This window comes from Cervus elaphus, chromosome 30 (genome assembly GCF_910594005.1).
Source record: "Cervus elaphus chromosome 30, mCerEla1.1, whole genome shotgun sequence".
Classification (NCBI taxonomy): Eukaryota; Metazoa; Chordata; class Mammalia; order Artiodactyla; family Cervidae; genus Cervus; species Cervus elaphus.
Window position 1 is genome coordinate 63251436 of NC_057844.1, and position 18801 is coordinate 63270236.

Sequence of the window (18801 nt, forward strand, 5' to 3'; positions counted from 1 at the left end):
AAGATGATTCCCATATCGTTAGGGTGATCACTTCAGACCAGATGACCTGAAACTGAAATTGTGAAAGCAAATCTAGCTGGAGTCATTGCTATGGGGTGTGGGACAAGGGGGCGGGCGGGAACCCTTGCCCAGCATAATATTATCATTTATATTAATATTGATTTGATATAACATTATTTTCCTGGCAGGGATGTTCACAATAGATTTTTTGTTTGTTTGTTTGTTTTTACCTTTTTAATGTGAAACATCAACTATAGAATTGACTTACTTTATAAATATTAAAGATTATAAAGCATTTTATATTATTGCCAATAAAGAGAGGTACTCTAGTTGAATAAAAGCTTGGCAGAGAATGAAGCTATTTTCATTCTGGTCCTTTTTCTTTAATTATCTGTGTGATTTACAGCTGGGCCCCGTCATTCCTTCTGCCTTGGAATTTTCATGAAGACAATAATACTTAATCTGCATACTTCCTACAGTTATTGTGAGCAAAATAACTCTGATAATACTGTAATTCAGATATGTAGTAAGTGAAAAAGTGTAGGATCTAATATTGCTGGTGCAATTTTTGCAGTTAAAATAAATTTGATTGTTTGAGTAATGATAGTGATACTTGAATATAGCTGCTTCACTGCCTGATATGCAGTCAAATTTGCTGTGAGTGTATAAATGCATTCTATGTGCTTTAGCATGTATTTTGCATCTTAAAAATATTTAGAGCAGAAAAATGTTTTTATAAATTATTACCACATATATATGAATTTAAGTTCTAATAAAGGTGTTTTGATTTAGCCTCAGGAATACCTGCTTATAATTGTTTGTCTCCCACCTGCTAATGTCACTTATGGTGCAAAGAACAAGCTGAGAATTTGATTTTACATTTACCAAGAAAACATCACCTTGACATTTAAAGAGAAATAAAGCATTTTATGGGATTGCAAATGAGCACTTAAGAGATTGAAATGTCTCCTGATGAAAAAAACAAAATGCTCTTCTTTTGTCTTTTAAAAATGCCAACTTTCCTCTCCATAGTAAAATATGTCAGAGTATCTTACATAGATTTGGGGTGAAGAAGCCAGTACATAATTATTCAAATTATCCTTGAGTTTTGCAATAAAGCCATTTGTAATCTTGAAAGATTGACAAGAAGGAAGTAAGTTTCAAAATGTCTGCTTTGAGAATTAGAAAATTAAGCTTTGAGGGAAAACAGCAAACATATCAAACATTTTTTAAAGTGTTTGTTCATTTTAGGGCTTCCCTGATGGCTCGGATGGTAAAGAATCTGCATGTAATGCAGGAGACCTAGGTTTGATCCCTGGGTCTGGAAGATCACCTGGAAAGGAAATGGCTCCCCACTCCAATATTCTTGCTTGGAGAATTCCATGGACAGAGGAGGCTGGCAGGATGACTGAGCAACTAACACTTTCACCTTCACTTTTCACTTGTTCATTTTCATAGATTATAATTTGAGTGGGATGACTGACACGGATTTATCTTCTTCAAACACTGGTTCACAATGTGGGAGCCGCACGAAGGGGCTTGAGTGAGAGAGAGACACTGAGGTTTAACAGGTATTGGAAGTGGAAATTGGTATTGGTCTGGAAATCCATATGCCACGGCTATAGACTGAATATCTCATTTTACAAGTGTATGCTGACATACATGTTGATTTGCTGATATATATAATCAAATCATTTGGCATTATCCATTGCTTTAATCAGTTCGAATTACAATTGCTGTCAGCTGAATACATATTTTTAAGAAAAGTATAACCACTGTTTGGAGAAGGAAATGACAACCCGTTCCAGTATTCTTGCCTAGGAAATCCCTTAGACAGAGGAGCCTGGTGGGCTACACTCCATGGAGTCACAAAACAATCAGACACAACTTAGCAACTAAACAACCACCACCACAATTACACTAATTAAACGATGAGATCCTTAGAATGACCTTGTTCTACTACTTTGGTGACCTTTGTAAACTAAGCAAACTCTAAGCCTATAAATGCCTTAAGATTACAAAGTTGAAACCTAAAGACAACCAGTCATTATCGGTTGACTCCAAGAATCTTTGAGCTATTGCCAGTCAATGATTTACTAACTTTCACTCTGCCTTTTCTTTATAAAATCTCTCCCCCAAGTTCCTGTCAGTGGAACACTCCTAAACACTTCCCATTTGGACCTCCCTACTTTGAACTAAAATTTGCTCAAATAAACTCTTTAAAATTTTAACATGTCTCAGTTTATCTTTTAACACTACTGTCTGAAATTACTCCCAATATTAAGAATTGAGAGGTTACAGAGCTTGGGGAAGGAGTTAGCAATACAGATTTGTAAACAAAATATAGTCAGACAAATTGATCATTCTTAACACACATTAGCATGTTACTTACATCAATCCAAAATCAGTATTATTAACATATATACTCAGTTTTAAAATGATAATTGCACATTCAATATGCTCACAGGTACACACAAATATATATGAAATGCAAAATGCATTCAGAGCTAAATAGAGATAATTAGTTCAGTTCAGTTCAGTCACTCAGTCATGTTCGACTCTTTGTGACCCATGGAGAGCAGCACGCCAGGCCTCCCTGTCCATCACCAACTCCTGGGGCTTGCTCAAACTCATGTCCATCGAGTTGGTGATGCCATCCAACCATCTCATCCTCTGTCTTTCCCTTCTCCTCCTGCCTTCAATCTTTCCCAGTATCAGGGTCTTTTCTAATGAGTTGGTTCTTTGCATCAGATGGCCAAAGTATTGGAGTTTCAGCTTCAGCATCAGTCCTTCCAACAAATATTCAGGACTTACTTCCTGTAGGATTGAATGGTTGTATCTCCTTGCAGTCCAAGGGACTCTCAAGAATCTTCCCCAACACCACGTTTCAAAAGCATCAATTCTTCAGCACTCAGCTATCTTTATAGTCCAACTATCACATTACTCCATATATTGCTACTGGAAAAAACCATAGCCTTGACTAGACAGAGCTTTGTTGGCAAAGTAATGTCTCTGCTTTTTAATACTCTGTCTAGGTTGGTCATTGCTTTTCTTCCAAGAGTGTCTTTTAATTTCATGGCTGCAGTCACCATCTGCAGTGATTTTGGAGCCCAAGAAAATAAAGTCTATCACTGTTTTCATTGCTTCCCCATCTATTTGCCATGAAGTGACGGGACTGGATGCCATGATCTTAGTTTTCTGAATGTTGAGTTTTAGCCACTTTTTCACTCTCCTCTTTCACTTTCATCGAGAGACTTTTTAGTTCCTCTTCACTTTCTGCCATAAGGGTGGAGTCATCTGCATATCTGAGGTTATTGATATTTCCCCCGGCAATCTTGATACCAGCTTGTGCTTCATCCAGTCTAGCATTTCACATAATGTACTCTGCATATAAGTTAAATAAGCAGGGTGACAATATACAGCCTTGATGTACTCCTTTCCCTATTTGGAACCAGTCTTTTGTTCCATGTCCAGTTCTAACTGTTGCTTCTTGACCTGCATACAGATTTATCTGGAGGCAGGTCAGGTGGTCTGGTATTCCCATCTCTTTCAGAATTTTCCAGTTTGTTGTGATCCACACAGTCAAAGGCTTTGATGTAGTCAATAATGCAGAAATAGATGTTTTTCTGGAACTCTCTTGCTTTTTTGATGATCCAGCAGATGTTGGCAATCTGATCTCTGGTTCCTCTGCCTTTTCTAATACCAGCTTGAACATCTGGAAGTTCACAGTTCACGTATTGCTGAATCCTGGCTTGGGGAATTTTGAGCATTACTTTGCTAGCGTGTGAGATGAGTGCAATTGTGCAGTAGTTTGAACTTTCTTTGGCATTGCCTTTCTTTGAGATTGGAATGAAAATTGACCTTTTCCAGTCCTGTAGCCACTGCTGAGTTTTCCAAATTTGCTGGCATATTTACTGCAGCAATAGAGATAACACAAAACATCAATAAAATATTTTTCATGAAACCATTCAATCTCTGTCATATTCTCTTTTAAATTTCTAATAATTTTTATTAAAAGTACAAATTGTGGAACTTCCTTGGAAGTCCAGTGGTTAAAAATCTGCTTTGCAACATAGGAGACTTAAGTTCGATCCCTGCTACTGAGATCACTTGCTCTGGAGCACTAGAGCCAGCCACGAAGCCTGCGCCTGTGCACTGCAACGCAGACCATGTGACACAGCTAAGACCCAATGCAACTAAGTAAATAAATAAATTCTATTTTTAAAAAAGTAAAAATTGTTCTTATAGTTGAAAAGAAAAAAAATAGGCAAGCTAAATCATTCTATATAGCAAAAATTTAATCTTTAGTTTTCATGTTTTGATTCCTTATTTTTAACTCACCCTAGGTTGCTACATTTATTAACAAATATTTATAGTTACTGTTTTAAAGCATTTGAGATAAGCTAAAGAATAAAACACTTGTGGTTCATATGCTTACAGATCTTAAAATGTAAAAGGATTATGAAAATTACAAGTATAATAAAGAATATCTTCAGAAAAATAAAAACTAAAGGAAAATGGTTTGTAATAAATATGACAAAGATTTGATACCTCAATGTATAAAGAGCTCATAAAAGTTAATAACAAAAGCACAATAACACCAGTATTAACTGTTGCCAGAGTTAGGAATAGACAAAAATGTGAGTAATGATTCTAGAAAAAGAGACCAGTATTCAACTTCATTTTATGTAAATACAATGAAGCCTCACCTTCTCAAAACAGCTCAGTCTCTTTCCCTCTCTCCTACAACCACCACCAGCTGGCAAAGATAAAGTTGGTCAGGAGAGGCTCAGTTTGGCTCCCTCACACAAGCCTTCTGGAATGCAATTTGATAATACTTTTAAAAATATTATAAAATTTGCTACAGTATGAGCAACATAATTTTTCTTGTAAATAACTAAGCACAAAAGTAGTTAGAAATTCAAACCAATATTTCCAGAAAAGCTATTTAATAATGATTTACACATGTATAACAGAGGTAATAATATATATTAATTTTTATATATGCATATATGGACAGAGGAGCCTGGTGGGCTACAGTTCGTGGGGTCACAAGAGTCAGACATGACTGAGTGCCTAAGCATATATATACATACATGTGTGTGTGTGTGTGTGCGTCTGTCCTTCTGCAGTTAGTTTCACACACCAGTCTTCTCCACAGTTTCTTGAGGCATTCATCTATGGGGAGGAGGAGAAAAGCAGTGAAGAAGGCTGAAGGGTAGAGCATAAGGATTGTTGGAGCAAAGAGTTCATTTTTTAACCTCTGGTATCCAGAACACATTTTTGAGTGTGCATCAGAAAAGCTCTTGAATGCCAGCCTTTGTTAAGAAGAACATGTTTTTTCTTCTGAATTCTGTAGGGCATATCAAAAGGCAGACTTCAAGAGAACAAACTGAAGATTTTCCCACTAGAGAAGGCCTCTCTTATGCCCAACATAGGCCATGAGGCAGGAGGAGACACATGAGAAGGTCCAAAAGCGACAGTGTTTGTCACATCCTGAGGCTGTCGTGTGACCCTCAGTAGACCCTGTGTCCCGTGAGGTGATGCAGAATTGCCAGTAGCTCAAATTCTGAAGCAGGACAGAGGCAAATGCCTGGGACATGGATTCCAACAACACGGATGAGCTCTTCATTCCAAAATGTCAATGAGATCCTGTCACGCTTTAATGTCACAAATCTGGACTCAGATCAATCTAGCCATTCCACTATAGGAACCAGGGAGGACCCGAGGGATAACACAAGTATCTGGAAAACTCTGTTCCGTTTTGGTAAAGAAACAGCCCCAACTGCATATACCAGTAGAAACTGCTTGAAATTGAGTTAAGTAAGATTTAATTTTTTTTGTACGAGGGAGTCACATTTACCATTATTTCAAATCACTTTTTTAGGCCATTCCCACTGGTTGTTTTGGTCGTATTCTTAATTACATTTGAAGTTGATTATATTTTAGACCTTTTATGAATTATATCTTCACCCAAAGAGTCATCTTTTTACTTAGGCCTATAATGGGTAGGTTTCCTTTTTCTCTTTTTCAAAAGAATACTAACCATTGAGAAAATATTGTTTTATAATAAAATATAGACATCTTCACCACTTTATCTTATGTCACTGTGACTTAGAAGCATGAATTATTAAAAATATATTTGGGATGCATATTTTTTTCCTGTGACAGCAAGACATGATACAAATGCTTTACAGTGTCCTCTCCAACAAAGGTGGTATTAATAGTTAACTTTTAATTTAAATGCCAGATTTCAGTGTATAATGCTACATATCTCTTAAATTATGAATGTCTATATACTGTTAAATAGCAATACTCACTTCTTCATATTTGATTTCATAATTACATGATGCAATAAAAAATTACTGAACCAAAACACATGCTTCTATAGAAATAATTATATTGTATCCTAATGAATACTTGAACTCATTAAAATTCAATATTGCAATTGCAAAATTGCAAATCACAGAGAGTTGATCAAAACATTAAAATTCAATGAAGCAGTTATAGACAAATCAATTTAAAACTTTTCAATAATAATACAGAAAGTATTTCTTATGCTGCTAAGTACTATACTTATCACCCTGGTGGTCAAGTTATCTATTTTTATACAAACTTTCCTTATTGGTTACCATCTAGATGATTTTACATGTTTGCATACAAAAAAACAAGTGAATCCTGGCAAAATATGAAATCTGATCAAATTAATTGCTATCTGAATTAAAGAAAATAAAATTTCATCTATCTGGAAGGTAAACTGAAGATGTGCCTTTAAAAGATGAGTTTTCCCCATTTTAGGAAAAAGGTAGATGAGTAGAGTCTGTTCTGCCATAGATTAATATCTGATGATTATAGAGCCCTTAGCCTTCTGCCTTGAGGGATGGACCTCATCTCCTCAAATGCAGGTTTTGATTAAAAGGAAGATAAATGGAAACCATTTCTTGGTTCTTTCCTGCCCATTTCTGAATCGACATACACATTTAAATCCCATTTATTTCTTAAGTGTTCATACCTCCCATCCCCACAATACAATGTCATCTTTCTTTCAGGCTCTGCAGTAGCTCAGACCCAGTGAAAAGAATATACGTGATCATTCTGTTCCAAAACTAATTAGCAAAAGATAAGGAGCAAAAACTTTCACTGAAGGCTAAGCCAGAAAGAACTTAGATAAGAAAGTGAGGTCTCCGGGGAGTCCCATTGGAAAAGTAGGGAAGGGGCGGAAATAGCTGGCTCTATTTTTGCATATGGAATATTTCTGAGTTGGTGTAAAAGTCCAGAGACTTTGATTCAAAATTTATGGGGTTTCACCCTGGCTCTGACACAGACTGTGTCTCCTCTGCTCTCATTAAAGAGAGATAATACCTATCTCACAGGGCTTCCCTGATGGTTCCATGGTCAAGAATCTGCTTGCCAATGCAGGAGACGTGGGTTTGAACCCTGGGTCAGGAAGATCCTCGGGAGAAGGGAATTGCACTCCACTCCAGTATTCTTGCCTGGAGAATTCCATGGACAGAGGAGCCTAGTGGGCTACAGTCCAGAAGGTCGCAAAGAGTCGGACATGACCTAACAACTAAATGACAAGAGTATTACCTATCTCACAGCTTTTGACGATTACCTCAGACAATTAGTGCCATAGGAGATTATGTAATAGATTGTAGTATAAGTTATTATGCTATGTTAGTATAAGTTATTACATTAGAAAGGTAGCTGGATCAATATTCTTATTAGGTGGCTAATTTACTCAGATCAGTTTTTGGAAATCACTATGCCATTAGCCATTGTCACACTTTATTCTTGATAAATGTTTTCCTTTATGTGTTTCTCTTCTCTGGATTCATGAGAAACAATGATTGTATAAGTCAATTCACTTAACATTATTGAGTGCTTACTGTATATCAGGGATCATGATAAGAAATCAGAATGCATTATTTTCTTATTTAATCCTTACATTAACTTCATAAGTATGTTATTTTCTCTACATAGGAAACTGTGTCTGGAGAGTGATCAGGGTAATATTTTTGCATATTCAATTAGTGTGTTTTCCCCCTTCTCTCTTGTCCTTTATTCAGTTGTAGCTAAGGTTTCTTATGCCCAATACCTGGGGAACAGTAAGATACCACAGCATTTTGTAATTTTCAATGAGAATAACCCCCCTTTCTTTCTCAAACTGTATTCCAACAAGTAACTAATAATAGTAATTTTATTTTGGCTTCTTACTGTATGACAGAAATTTTTGTAAATATCTTACATTATTTTATTTAACTCTCTGAAAAACACTAGGAGAGATGTGCTATGATTATACACCTAGAGCTTTACCTGTGATTTTATAAAACCTTACACAGGCCTGAAATATGTTATCTTTCCCAGACATTTAGATATCAAGAAGTAGAATGAGGCTTCAGAATTCGGTAAGCTTCCTCCCCAAGGAAAGAGCTGAGAAACGAGAGATTGTTATTCCCCGTACTCTTGTGTCTTTTAGATAAGCCCACCTAAAAAAGAAATAATTGTTTAAAGTAGCAGATTTGGCAATGCAAGGATGTCATGCACTTGGACTCTTGTAATGTCTCTAGACAAGGAGAATTACAAGGAGAATCTGCAGGAGCCCAGAGCTTCCCAGAGACAGCTGTCTGTGGTCATTCCAGTATCTTCCCATTCCTGTCCATGCAGGAAGGTGGCAGGCATCTCAGGTCTGGGCAGTTACTTGGTTAGTTTCACTATTTGCACTTCTCCACCTGAGTGACCCTGTGAAGAATCATCTGATGTAGTGCTCTTCTGGAACTTTTAAGAGATTTAGTGGGGTTGTGATCTGCTCCTTCTCTGTGCTTTTCTATGGAGCAGGAAAAATCAATGGGACACATGGATGTGATATGAAGTTGACAAATTACAACCATCTTCCTGGATGTATTAGGCTAACATTTCTCCTCCTCTGGTTTGATGACAGACTTTAGGAAACTCTGGGCTCTGCAGATGGTGATGGCAGCCATGAAATTAAACGATGCTTGCTCCTTGGAAAGAAAGCTATGACAAACCTAGACAGCATATTAAAAAGTAGACATCACTTTGCCGACAAAGGTCTGTATAGCAAAAGCTATACTTTCTCCCAGAGTTGTGTATGGATGTGAGAGCTGGATCAAAAAGAAAGCTGAGCGCTGAAGAATTGATGCTTTTGAATTCTGATGCTGGAGAAGACACTTGAGAGTTCTCTGGACTGGAAGGAGATCAAATCAGTCCATCCTAAAGGAAATCAACCCTGAACATTCATTGGAAGGACTGATGCTGAAGCTGAAGCTCCAATACTTTGGCCACCTGATGCAATGGGCCTAATCACTGGGAAAGACCCTGATGCTGTGGAAGATTGAAGTCAAAAGAAGAGAGTGGCAGAGGATGAGATGGTTATGTAATATCATTGACTCAATGGACATGAATCTGAGCAAACTTTGGGAGATAGTGAAAGACAGGGAAGCCTGGCATGCTACAGTTCATGGGGTCGCAAGGAGTCAAACACGGCTTAGTGACTGAACAACAACAGTGAATAGTTCAAGAAGCAGCCCAGGGTCTAGGGGAAGTCGGTATTCAAGTTTTGGGTACCTCCATTTATGACTCACTTTTTTGTGGAGTTTTCTTTCTCATTTTTCAGTTGCTTTTGTTCTTAAACAATGGCTTCTGACTTCTCAAGCTTCCCTGTTGGCTCGATCTATAAAGAGTCTGCCTGCAGTGCTGGAAACCCAGGTTCAATCCTGGGTGGGGAAGATCCTCTGGAGAAGGAAATGGCAACCCACTCCAGCATTCTTGCCTGGAAAATTCCATGGACAAAGGAGCCTAGTGGCCTACAGTCCATGGAGTCACAAAGAGTCGGACACGACGGAGAGACTATCACCTTCCCTTTCCGTTTCTGACTTCTTAGCCCATTTCAACTTCACTGTTAGCTTGAACTATTAATATATTTAAAGGGCATTGTTTAGTAGAAAAACAAAATAGATCCAGATTTCACCCAGTCTCTTCCTATTCTTTCAAGGATTATGTCCCCTCTGGCTTCTGCCTAGTTTTGATCACTCTACAGTGTCTTCACAGTTGCTTTAAAAAATAATTCATTGAGCTAGAAAATATAGTTGTCTTTGGAAGATTCCTTAGTTTTGTGTAGGATACTCTGTCATTTCCAGAAACTGGATCTGCAATCTACTTGTTAAAATTTACAGAAATAATATATTTTAGCTGCAATCGGTTAAATGCACTGTCTGTTTTCTCACTGATTTCTATTCTACCCCACCCTTCCACTCAGATGAGTGGCATTAGAATATTTGCAGGCATTTTAGGGACCTGGTAAAGGGGAAGTGGAGTTGGCAATACATAATGTTTTCATTTCCTGGGACATATTTAAGTGACTCTCAGATATATTATTGTTAGCATCCTATGAATGGAGGGCTTTCAAGAATATTCTTATTGCCCATTGTACTTTCTCAGCAAATATAATAACTTGAGTGTGTAGTGCCAAAGGTTACCTGACACAAGAAATACATGGAGAGTGGATGAGAAGAGTGAAATGTTCAAAACCGGAATTTTTTAGAACAGTTTTAGATTTACAGAAAAATTGTGAAGCTGGTACAGAAGGTTTTTAAATGCCCCACACCTAATTTCTCTTATTACTAGCATTGTAATTAGTATGGTATACTTGTTATAATTCATGAGTCAATATTGATACATTATTCTTATTCAAAGTCCATACATTACTGATATTTGCTTAGTGTTTGCCTTACATCCTTTTTCTCTGCATAGAGTCCCACCCAGGATACCATATTACATTTACTCATCATGTTTCTTAGACTCTTTTTGGATGTGACCCTCCCTATTTTTGATGACCTTGTCAGTTTTGAGGAATATTGGTCAGACATTTTGTAGAATGTCCCTCAATTGGAATTTATCTGATGATTTTCTCAAGATTATGTTGGGGTTATGGGCTTCAGGGACACAGGAAGACCACTGAGGTAAAACACCATTTTCATCACCTTGTGTCGGGATGCTTGCTGATCAAAATGACTTAATGACAGTTGATGTGGACCTTCATCACCTAAGCTTTCTCCATTGTAAACTTACTCTTCCCTCCCTTTCTCATGTTCAGTACTGTACTCTTTGGAAGGAAGTCACTACACATAGCCCATTCAAGGAGTAAAGTTCTACATTCCACATCCTTAATGGTAGACTATCTACATAAATTGGAGGTCTGTCTGGAATATCGTATCTCCTCCTCCATTTATTAATTTATTAACTTATTCATATCTGTATGGACTCATGGATGTTTATTTTATAGTTTGAGTTTAATCCAGTCCTAATTTATTCTTTTTTTGGCTAAAATTATTTTATATTTGACCATTGGAACTTTTTCAGTGGGCTCCCTGAGCCCCTTTAAAATATCCCACTTGCATGTTGAAAACTAGAATATACTCTGTGAAAGTTTTCTAGTTATCTCTTTCAGGAGGTTGTAACTTCCAGGCATATAGTTGATGGTACAGTATATATAATTGTTAGTACAATACATAAAGATGGATATATAAAAATTACACTATGTGGAATTCCTCAGAAGCTCATTATTTTAGGTCACAAACTTAGTACTATAAACAATGAATTTGTCTTCATGTGAAATCATATGTTGTAATCCTATCAATAATAACAAAACGCCAAGAAGAAAACATAAATTATCTATTTCCTACCCCATAATTAGGTGTATTCTTTAAAATTTGTCCTGTGACAAAGGGATCAAAATGTAGTCAAATTTGTAGGCAAAAAATATTGTAAAAGTGTAAGGTATTGCTTCTCCAGAGTATATAATATTTATGGTGTCAAAACTGCTTTACTGTTGTAAACAGCTGTGATGTATTTTCTCATTCTAAACAGACATTTGCTTTTTACCTAATTTTGTATTATTTTCATTCAAGCCTCTTCCATCCACCACTAAATGTACAATTTTCAATATATGCAAAACTTGGACCCACCCCTAGATAACACCTAGCTCAGTCTGTCTGCAAGCACAGCAGAGAATTGAGGATCCTTACTCTCCAAACCCTAGCAAGACACCACAAAGGTCTCCAGTGCTCAGCAGCCAGGACAAACAAAGCAAAGAACCTGAATTAATGAAGGATTGCTTTGTTTTTATTTAGTTAGTTATTTTTGATATCCCATGGAATGGATCTTGTAAAAGAAATTAAGTTCAGGTATAGAAAATTAAATTTGCAGTTTGGACTGAGAGAAGTACTCATTATAGAGGTTAAATAAATTCCTTAAGCCCACAAAACTGGTCAGTAGTGGAGCAGGATTTCCAGTGCAAGTCTTTGGATTTCAAAATAGAGCCTTTAATATGGGAATAATGAAAATACAGATGTGCCAGTAACAGTTAAAATGTATGTGTATTCCTAAAGTCCCTTTGAATATAAAGGTATATACATTTAAGCATTAAGAGTCTTGTGAGAGAGATACTTTTGAGAAATGATGAAGCTATATCTTTTATTTATTTATTTTTTTGTTTAATACTTATATGATGCTTACTCTGTACAAGTTACCATTTGGGAGATTTTCATAAATATTCATGACATACCTTTATAATAATCAGATAAGATGCATACTGTAGTGTCAGGAAATGTGCAGGGTCAGAGACTGTACCCTGCATTCTAAGTGGTTACCCTGCCACAGTTTTGCAGATGCTGGGTTGGAGACAAAGGACTTGCTTTCAAATGGTATACTAGTGCCATGAATTTCATTATCACATCAATACTGTGTGCCCCCCTGGCTCCCATGGGAAAGGGACACATTGGTTTTGTGTCCCAAGTAAGAGACATCAAGCTTAGTAAAACTTCAATCTACAAAGGAGGCTGCTAGCATACCTGAACAATCTTTAACCTGGAGAGAGTCATTATCTATATTATCTTAATCAGGAAACAAATCTTCTTACCCACAGAGAGAACTGATCTTTATCTCTCAAGACTGTTTGCTAGCCTTGTTCCCTTGGAAAGTTAGGCCAGGGAAAATTTGTCACAAGACATGTGAAAGCCCCATGGAGAACTGACCCCCAACATAGGATGAAGAAACTAGGCTATTTGTTCTGTTTGTAAGCAGTAGACTTGGGATTACAGAGCCGGGAGGGACTACAGAGCTGGAGGATCAGGCTCCAGAGCCCATGTTCTTAACCATTACTGGGTTTTCCTTCTTTGTGCTACTTCTCCATGTGTGGAGAGGAACATCACTAAAGACTAAGCAATTGGTAAACTTCCGTCTTTCTATTGGGTGTCAAGCATGTATACGGCTTCTTCTGTTCCCAGGGGGAGCCATGCTATATGCCCCATGTAAACCCATAGGACTCCCTCTCTTAAACACCTTTAGAAGAATTTCTCTTTTATTCCTTAAGACTTCATCAGGCAAGGCAGCTTCAGACTTACCTTCCTCTCTACCTAGGAGCACGGTCTTTCTGAAAGCCTTTCTCACACCAGTAACAAAAAGTGATAGTCATAAAATGTTACAGTGAAGGGATCACTTGTGTTCTTGTCCAATCATAAATTACAAACAAAGGAACACAAAACCCAAAGTAGTTAAATGAAACACCCACAGTCATATATTTTGTCAATAACACAACAGCAAGAGAGAGGATCTACTTTCTAACTTCCACTCTGTGTACTTTCCAGTGTATACCATGTAAGTAATCTGTGCCTCACACTTTCAATTTTATGCTAGAGTTTTCTGTCCCTGGTGGCACAGATGGTAAAGAAGATGGTAATGTGGAGACCCAGGGTTCGATCCTTGGGTCGAGAAGATCCCCTGGAGAAGGAAATAGCAACCCATTCCAATATTGTTGCCTGAGAAATCCCATGGACAGAGGAGCCTGGTAGGCTACAGTCCATGGGGTCTCAAAGAGTAGGACATGACTGAGCGATAATTTTTTTGTGTATCCCTGAATTGTTTTGAAAGACAAAATCACTAGTCATTTTGTGGAGCATTGAGGAGAGCCACAGTGAAAATGGATACTTCATAGAATTTTATTTTTTTAAGTCTAAGAACAATGATTATAAAAGTCCAAACTTAATAGATTTGTTTTAATGCCTAACTTTTAACTGGACTCAAATTACTCACCAAGACAAAGAACATTTTCTGGGACCAGTAAAGCAATTATAGAAACAAATATTTTCTATTCAGTAAAATGAAATAGACCTACCCTGGTAGAAGACCTATTTATAACTATTTCCCCTGAGGCTATTTTTTTTCTGGAATGAGTTTCAAGGAGAAATGAAATTTTGGGACTGGATGATTCAATTATGTAAATGCATTAATTATATATGGAACAGGATCCTTATTTTATATGTTTTGGAATTTTTTTCCATCTTTCTTCATGACTGGAAGAATTGTTTTTTGAGACCTGTGTTTGCCAGGGTTCTGAGAAAGTAAATGTTCTATAAATGTGCAACACTTAAAAATACAGTTCAATTAACTGTGTCCTCTATGGCTCTTCCAGGTGTCTTTTTTTGTAATGGGTAATACAATTTTAGTATCAGTGAAAGGCATTACTAAAAGTTTCCACAGACTTTCCACCTAATTTGAAAACACTACACAATTATGGCCTCATAAGTAGGTTATTTGGAGAAGGAAATGGCAATCCACTCCACTATTCTTAGCTGGAGAATTCCATGGACAAAGGAGCTTGGTGGGCTGTAGTCCATGGGGTCACAAAGAGTTGGACACAACTAAGTGACTAACACAAGTAGGTTATTAGGCTTAAGTTTACGCTGAAGGAAGTTTAAAACCTGATATCCTCCCACTGAAGGACAGCAACCATTACTATTCTTTCAAAACCACGTGTGCTTTTTACCGTTGGCAAATAGTATTTTTTGTACTATCACTTTCTAATCAAGATACTTTTTTGTATATATATATATATATATATATATAACATATATATGTATATATATTATATATGTGCATGTATACAATAAGGCAAAACCATAATAATATAATAAAGCTTATAATAATATCATAATATTTGGGGGATATATAGTTTATACCTCTATCACCCCTCCAAAAATAAAAAAGAATAGAAAAGTGATTCTGAAAGTCAACACATTTGGAAAAACCCCTCGGACTCGGTTCAAGCATGATTGTCAAGCAGAGGAGATTGTTGTTGTTAAGTCGCTAAATTGTGTCCTTCTCTTTGCTCTTTGCAACCTCATGGACTACAGCACTCCAGGCTCCCCTGTTCTTTGCTATCGCCCAGAATTTGCTCAAATTCATGCCCATTTAGTTGGTGATGTTATCTAACGATCTTATCCGCTGTTACCCCTTCCTCTTTCACCCTCAATCTTTCTCAGCATCAGGGGCTTTTCCAACGAGTCAGCTTTTTGCATCTGGTGGTCAAAATATTAGAGATTCAGCTTCAGTATCAGTCCTTCCAATGAATATTCACAGTTGATTTCTTTTAGCATTGACTGGTTTGATCTCCTTGCAGTTCAGGGGACTCTCAAGAGTCTTCTTCAGCACTGCAGTGCTGAGGGCCTTGCGTGTACAGTGAAACAGGCACACGTGTACGTCCATCTTATCTCTGCTCTTCATTCAATGAGCTAGGGCTCTTACATCCTCATTTCTCTTTTCCTAAAATTGAAATCTCCTCTCAGATTCTTGATTATAATGATATAGCTAAGTCCTACTTAAAAGCTACCCATTGTAAGACATTTTTATTTTAAAGGAAGTATAAAGCCATTTAAGTGGAAAGAATGAAGGTCCAGTATTTGCCCAGCAGGCCAGTATTTGAAGGGCCTTGGATGTTATTTGACTGTCTTTGCAACCCCACTACCTGTATCCACTTTAAGTTCATGCTTTCACTCCCAAACACCTGGCACAAGAGCCTCTGCTCCTTTCCAGTGGACCCTTGCTACAGCCACTCCCTTCACGCTCTGTACAAAGACTGGGTAATGTTGGAAACAATATATTTACTTCAATTTTTGATACACTTCAATAAACTATACAAATACAGTGTTAATGTATTTTTGACCCTTGATTCGTTGTTGTCACTTTGGCACTGTCAATAGTCATTTCAAAGCTGCCAACTACATTTGTCAAATTCCTCTTCTGAAATGATCTTGGTGACTTGAGGAGAGGAACCCATGAGAGATTTATAAAGTGAAACAGAAGCCACAGTTTTCAGGATGTCAGTGGGGCCACCAAGGGGACACGCCTCCAGAGTGCTTCTAGCTTGGCACTGTGTGGCCCTCCCCAAGAGGCAGGGCTTTCTTCCCCCTTCCAGAACTTTATGCTGCTAGAGTGAAGTCAGCAGGTGGAGTATCCTGATGCTCAGAACTTCAGCTTTTTCTCCCACTGGCTTGTGGAAACACTAATTTCTACATGAAATTCCTTGTTCCCAGCCTGATACAGTTCACTGACGTAACATTCAACATTCTTTGCAGTAGAGAAAACTTTCATGTTTGTAGGTGGTATTGATGGTAGGCGGTAATCATGGCTGGGGCATATTCTACCAAAAGCATGAGAATTTTTTCAAAAGTATGTTTCGATTTCCACATGCTTTTGATTTGTGTGTGTGTATGTGTGTGTTTGTTGCTTAGTCGTGTCCAATTCTTTGCGACCCCATGGACTGGGGCCCATTAGGCCCCTCTGTCCATGGAATTCTCCTGGCAAGAATACTGGAGTGGGTTGCCATTACCTTCTCCATTTGCTTTGTAACAAGGAGCAAAATTTTAAATTATCTTATTTAGATATTTGGTTTACTTTTCCATAAATATCTAAACTTGATGGGGTATAGATATGTTAAAAGATAGAGCCAATACTATACTTTTAAAAAAGTTTTCACTGTATTGAAATATTTTTAGGTTTCAATATACATATTATTTCTATAAATACTTTATATAAAAATGTTCTGATTTACTTACATAATTTCTAGACTTTTTTAGTATACCTCCATAGGAAATACAGAAATTAAAATGTTTATATTTACATAAATTCTAGGTATTTTTTTAATGTTTTATATAATAAATACAAGTGATATTGATTATATCAATATCTCGTAGTTCTTATTAAGCAAAAGCCAACAAAAATATTGTAGTTTTGCTAAATGCTTTTAAAAAAGAATTCTAACTTTAACCAAGATCTTTTCTTTTTCTTTTGTTGGAAGTCAATGGACATGAAGAAATTGTTAAATCGGTGCCTAAGATCATTCTTGTTGGTCAGGCTGAAGAAAAGTGTGACCAAGAGAAAGCTAGGCAAAGTTTATCTACTTGATAAATTGCTAGTTTCAAAGTTTTCTCACACAAATTTTCTACTCTTAAAATGTTTATATTCACCATTCATCATGGTATGTATGAAAATAATACAAGAACTGCATTTTTCAAAACCTGTGCTCTTATCAAAGAATCCATGCCATTTTCAAAGGCCATTTCATGGCATAATTATATGAAACAACTCATATGTCAAGAATTTTCTTATTGTGGCAATAACATGGGTCAAGCTAATGCTTCTAAGGGGATAGTCAGAATTGTTCTTGAGCTGGCCTTCCTTTTGCTGCAATAAAGAATTTTAAAGCACTGTCAAATAAATAACACCTTGTGGTACTACTTACCATGAAATGCATTAAGTTGAGCTGTCCTGGTGGGAGGCTATGTCATCACCACCCAGTACATAGGATCCGGAGCATCTCCATCATGTTAAGAACTAAGCACTCAGACATGAAACAACTTAGTGTTCTGTATCTAAAAAGTCTTTACACAACAATAGTTTATGAGAGACAGGCATTTCACTGAAAGGTGTTTTCACCTTAAAATTGACTAATGTATTCTTTAATATAGACATTAAAGAACATTTAAAAATTTTAAAGTTTGGCAATCAGCAATGCAAGACTTAAATTCTTAATACTATCAGCTTACTCTTGCGATCTACTGTGATTTTTAAATTTGTGCATCCACATAGATGCTTATTTGCAATAGGCCCACTAAATACCACTAACCGTATTTTACAGAAGAATATGATTCAGAAAAAAAGTTTTTCAGTAACATTTTTTAAAGAAAAGAAGTTGTTTCTCTCATTTGTACCTTGGGTAGCTCTCAAAGCATCTTGTTTTCAATTATTCAAAATATTTGATATTCCAGCACAATCATTTCAGCAAACTTGATTACATCTTTAGCCTCAATAAACTCAATGCTAAGAAATTGCCTTATTTAGAACAAATTTACCTTTGTTAAAAAGCATATATTACACTTAATGCATTTTTGAAAACCTGTTGTTAAAGTTTGATTTATAAAAACAAAATATGTTGTTAGTATCTCACTTACTTTCATACATCATTTTTCTTTGTATTTCTTGTGTTCTTCTTTACACTGGTTGGGAGATGATTTTGTAAACATCCTAAGTCACTCTGGAGATTTTTCACCTCAGGAAACTTTGAGGTGACAAGCTTACTGTTTTAGCTCTATTTCATCCTCAGATATATAAAGAATTTTTAATAGAACTTTTTCTTGTAACAATCTTGGTCTAAGCAGAAATAAATATAGCTTTTAAAGTTTTTTTTTTTAATTTTTGAGTCATAGTATGATAAAAAATTATCTCTTAAATTCTTTATAAACATACTTTTCTATAAAAGGGATATTATGTTCAAAATACATCATTTAGCTAACATATTCTTTTTTCGCCTGGCTTCCCAGGTGGCACTAGTGGTAAAGAATCGCCACCAATGCTGGATACACAAGAGACTCCAGTTTGATCCCTGGGTTGGGAAGATCCCCTGGAGTCAAAGTGAAAACCCACTCCAGGATTCTTGCCTGGAGA